The sequence below is a fragment of the Thermobia domestica genome, chromosome 7 (assembly GCF_964235325.1).
Source record: "Thermobia domestica chromosome 7, izTheDome1.hap1.1, whole genome shotgun sequence".
NCBI classification, from domain to species: Eukaryota; Metazoa; Arthropoda; class Insecta; order Zygentoma; family Lepismatidae; genus Thermobia; species Thermobia domestica.
The window spans coordinates 164,724,383-164,730,382 of NC_137460.1; positions in this window are offsets into that span (position 1 = coordinate 164,724,383).

The window sequence follows — 6,000 nt, forward strand, 5'->3', positions numbered from 1 at the left end:
AATAGACGACTGAAGCCTCAGTGAAACAATATATATATATTTTGTCCACAGCTAGAAATGTGTTTGCTGAGGTCAAATTTGATCCCACGACTGTAGTTACGAGTTAAATATGTAGTGATAACTTAGGAAAAAGATATATAAAAACTTAGATTTCTTAATAAAAATAACTTTGTATACTGTTAGTATATATATATATATATATATATATATATATATATATATATATATATATATATATATATATATATATATATATCGCAGCAGCTGAAATGCGTGGGGCACGGGGGTATGAGCAAATCGATCACCAATGGAATGAATCGATCCAGGGCACAGTAAAACTAATTAGGCCACTGGGCATATCTCCTTCCTTCTCTTCTCTCTACATTGTATCTGGAGATGTATGTTCTGACTAAGGCTACAGTGGCGATTTTAAAAAGTAAGAGGATATACGCTATGAATGATAAATTATGACTTTTAATATATATAGGACAATAAATCGAAAAACTCTATATCGGCCTCCCCCCCCCCTGCGGGCGTTAGTGTTTATCATGTTGGTTAATTACTGTATTATATTGTGCTATACGCGGAATAGATACTTCTGTGTTTTATTCAATAATAAGAACCTTATTTACATATATTACGGCCCTTGCTTGACGACTGCGAATCATATTCACGTTCAGCATATTCAGTTTCCATTCTGAAATAAGGACAGTGAGACGAATGAAATATTTGACTCATACATTTAGGATTTAGGAAAGTGTCCTGCGAACATGTCGTGTTAAATTCCTGAAGAATGAAAAGCGCTAGTAGCAGTTGTTAGAAGTTATTAACTTAATATATAAGACAATAAAATTAAAAAACTGAGAATACGAATCTTTTGAGAGGCGACAGTGCATTGATGCTTTAAATCTGTGCTTTTACTTCCTATATCTACGTTACTTCCCTAGTCAACATAAAAACACTTCAAAATTAATCACAAATTCTTGTGCAACCATCAGACATTAATATGTAAGAATATATATTTGAATACATTTCATATTAGCATATTTCACAGTACGATTTAGCAGGCGTTTGCAGGTCACTTCTTAAATACCTACGCAGTCAACAATAGTGAACTAAATTGCATCGATTGCTTTATTAAGTCAGTAACTATTTCTCAACCTATAAAACATTGAGTGAAAAGTATTTTAAATTCGGATGCATTGACACAGGAACTGACTGAAGCATTCTTAACAGCGACGATGGCAGTTTTAATTAATTAGGTGGGAGTAAGCGGAAGAGTAGAAAAAATAGAGAGACTGCAAATTTTTTTATACGAAAAAGGCAATTTTATAATACTTACCTATTTCATAATACAATTTGTCTGCAGGGGCAGGCGTCGTCACATGGGACGGACGCTGCTCCTCCTATTTCCCTCTGGTGTTGTCACTGATTCTTAACTTTCACATAATTCGAGATATCACAAACATATTAGGGCATGAAAAGTGGAAGGGCATCGCGAACGAAACGTGTGTATGCAACTTCTACTAGGTGAACTTATAAGAGTAAGACGAAAAAGAAGTACACGTAACATACTGTATATAATAAAATTAGTAGTTCATATGATAGAAAGTTCAATAGTGAAATACAAAATGAGAGTTTTGAATATATATCCTAACATAATACATATTTATTTTTCCACAATATCTTACGAGAAGTTAAACACCAAAATTCTCTTGCATACTCCACAGTGTAAAGACAAAAAAGTGTGATTATAATGTGACAACTTTGTATATATAATTCCACGTTATGTAATAATTACGAACATTCATATATGTGGATTCTCTCAAAGTATTCCAATGCGAAGGTTTTTTTTTCTTTCTTTTCCGTTCTACACTCAATTCGATTATGATGATTTGGCACTGTTCGCGCTAATTGTTATGAGTGTTGGTTACATCGTATAATTTTTATTGACCTAAGCCATAATCTTACTAAAGTTCGCGATAATCACTGATATATATATATATATATATATATATATATATATATATATATATATATATATATATATGTGTGTGTGTGTGTGTGTGTGTCTAATACTTTAGCCCTAACTGTTGGTCTAATGACTACTGGATGAGCCTTTTTCTGTATGAGAGCTCGGGTTCGAATTCCACTTTAAACTGTAGATCTACCATCTACGTCTCATATAATCTCGGTTCTCAAGAAGAAAGCTAAAATTAACGTTTTGTTTGATTTAGCTTCGTCTCTCTCCCAATTACATTGGGTTGATCTCAAAACAGATTTGTAGTACTCTCTTCAATTACCATCAAGCAACATAAAAGTTAGCAGATTATTTCTTCTGAATCGAGACCAGAAACTACTTTACGAGACAAGAGGAGACGGGGAAAACTTTTAAGATAATCGAGACAAAAGAGAAATAATTATTCGAAAACAGAGACGAGACGAGATTTCTATAAAAATTGACGAGACGAGAAAATCTTATTTGGGAAATACTACTATATTTGAGATTGAATTATGGTCCTCACATCAAATGTACTACCCAGCCATCAATCTTCTCCCTCCTTAGTGACACGGAAGACTTGATTTAATTACCGGTACGTTTGCGTAGTTACAGAGCGTTTGCGTACCGTATGCTTGATCACGAGAAGAGACGAGAAATAAAGTTTTCTCCTGTCGTCTCTTAAATTGTGTTTTATTTTTGTGTCGTTTTTATTCGAGTCACGAGAGGTCCACTAAGGGTGTTCTATATTAACATTTAAAACATATTTATTATTGAAGTATATTATATAATAACTTACGTATCTTAAAATGTTGATAAATACTCTTCATTGTCCGTGCTCGTGGGTTTTCTCGGGGTTCTCCCGTTTCCCCCTTTCTTCATTAAATCATTTCATTCATTACTCATCATCACCGTCTCCTCTAGCCTAACCGACATAATCGTGAGACGTAAAACTGAAGTAATTAATTTTACTCTTCATTGTGTTCGTACAACCACTGTAATTATTTATGAACTTTTACTATGAATTATGTAATACTAAAACACTGGCATCAAAGACTTCAGTGAATTGTTGCCCATAAGACTTGATAAATATCTTGTGTCGAAAATGAGACAACAATTGTCGTTTCTCGTCTCATCTCGAACATGGACATACAACTCTTGTCTTAACTCTTATTAGTACATACACTTCTCGTCTCGTTTCCGAGACGACACGAGAAATTTCTGTATCCTGCACATTACTTTTCTTCTCCAAATACTAAATTTCTCAGTCACCTTTCATACCATTTGTTTTCATTTGCTTGATTCATCAAGTATTTAAAAGTTAAACTGAATTAAAATATTTCTCTTTGAAGTATAATTTCTTTCTAATCAGATGTTTTTCTAAACGAAAAATTCTCTATGCCATCTAGCATGATGCAATAATTTTAGAAGAACCAGTAGCTTTAAATCCTACTAATCTATTCTCTTAAAATTTCTGCCAGCAATATTTCTAAGAATTTTTTATATTATTATTCTTATTAGCATTATTCTCCGGACAATAACAGTTTTAATGTGATAGGATTTGTTTTATCTCTTTCTCTGTCTTCATACCACTCAGTGCGTATCATTTAAAATTATTATACAGAATGTTTCAAAATAGCACCAACAACGTTTGGGAGCTGATTCCTAACAACAAGATAAGACAAAAAGTATTGACCAACCTGTGTGCACAAATGCTTCCTTTGAGTTATAGGTTGCCGAAAAGGCGAAAAAATTAACTTTAAAGGTCCACAGCTCCGAAACTGTGGGACTTACCGTAGTCGGGTCAAGACTTAACTTAGGATCTAATATGTGCACTATCCAAATATCCATGTTTCAGAATCCTGCGGTACTTCCGAGACAATTTTTATAGCGGTAGTTGGTGAGTGCTTCAAACTATATGCCCGTACCACAATTCCTTGTATGAAATTCGTTGCGGAAGAATCGCAGGATTCTGAAACATGTATTTTTGGATAGAATACACTCTAGTTCCTAAGTGGAGTCTTCACCCTACTACTGTAGAACCCATAGCCTTGAGGCTATGGACCTTTAAAGTTCATTTTTTCATGTTTTCGGCAGGCTATAACTCCAAAGGGAAGCATTTGTGCATCTAGGTGAGTCTATACTTTTTGTCTTCTCTTGGTGTCAGGAATCACTTTCCAAATGTTGTCGGTGTTGTTTTGAAACATCCTGTATATATATATGTATATAGAGAGTCACAAAAATTTCTCTAAAACGGCTTGTTTTTTTAAAAAAAATCTAGAGTTGAGCTGGCTAACTCTGTCCAGCACATTCTCCGCCTGCCTGTCACTACTTTTTGTGACGTCACTCGCTACGAAAAAGGGATTCTCTTGAGACTGTCGTGCCTTACCCCGATTCGCAAACACAGTTACAGCTAGGGGCAGAGAGGGAGTGACACAGAAGGCATACAGCTCGCTTTATAGCTGCAAATACTTAGAACTATGAGAAGTCAGACCCATGGACAACTATAGTTCCTCTCTTGTTAGAAGGCTTTCAGTCAGGGAGACAACTTTAGTTGTCGCGCACCTATCAACGTCAGTTCCTGCTACGGAAGAAAACAACAGCAACATAAAACTAGTCCCTTGTGTTTACTTTTCACGAATATTTATTACTTTCATGCGTACAGGTCAGTTGCTGTTTAGATTTAAATGACATGCTCTATCAAGTATTATATATTCCCTATAAAGATATAAGTACTGAGAAGAAAACATGTAGCTATTTTTGTTCTCCTTTTTCTATTAACCAGTAGAAGTGTGCATGGCCATTTCAACACCCTTCTTGTAGTTTGCATAGGATTGACATCCTCTTTTTAGTTGAGCTTTTGGCTATGAATAACACCGGGACAACTCATGTTTGTTATGATAGTGGCGTATTTTCGCCCAGATGATTACGGAAATAATAAGTAATATAGACTCAGGTGCTCTTGATATGGACGATGAAGGTAGTTTGTATGAAGATTCTAGCACCAATTTATATGACACGCATCTACCTCTATTTCAAAATATTGTGTAGTATACAATAGACAGAATTCAAGATGGCTGCCATGATGTACACCAAATCATTTAACGCTGTTTCTACACCAATGCCAAATTGTAACATTTTTTCCTCCGTCCATGCGTCTCTTTTTTACTGTCCTGTCACGATAAATTTTTCTATTAGTTACATATGTCAAACACAGCACTCCCTGTCCCAAACAGATGATGTGTCAGAAATGAGTTACATTCTCTTTTGTGGGAATATTCAAGACTAGGTTGAAGTGTAAAATCATAACCTTTTACATTTAAAACAATATTGTGTGATATACAATATGGCGGAATTCACGTACTGCATATATTTAAAAAAAATGAAATGAAATCTTTGAGTTTTACGTCCCACGGTTATGCCGGTTAGGCTAAAGGAGACCTGCATATATTTAAATGACACGCTGTGTCAAGTGTATATTCCCTATAAGGATATGAGTATTCAGAAGAAAAAATCCACTCCAAATCAATGCGTCCACGCATGTCGTTATTATTGTTGTAACGTTCCTCTTTGAGCGTTACATTTTTCTCAAAGAGATTATTTGTGGGAATGTTAATCAGTTCTCAGTTAATGTTATTTCTTTCTATATTTTCCCAATTCTCGACTCTCATGAAGGATTCAAGATGGTCGACAATTGGACCAGTGTGTGTAGCTATAGCATGCTACTTCTCTTTTCTTTGTATGTCTTTGTTTTGCGTTGAGCGGCCTTTGAGAATAGCTCTGACTGTTTGAAATAATTTTGAATTTCGTGTTTCGTTTAAACAGAGAGATTAATTATAAACGTGTGTATATAAACGTTTACATATGTAATTTTTATTTCCACTCAGTCATATATATTTTATTATTAAAGTTGTCGTTTCCGTTCTACGCTCTGATGCGCAGTATGGAGCGACCAATCAGGAGCGAGCAGGCCGTGGAGCGTACCCCCCCTCCTTTTGTCT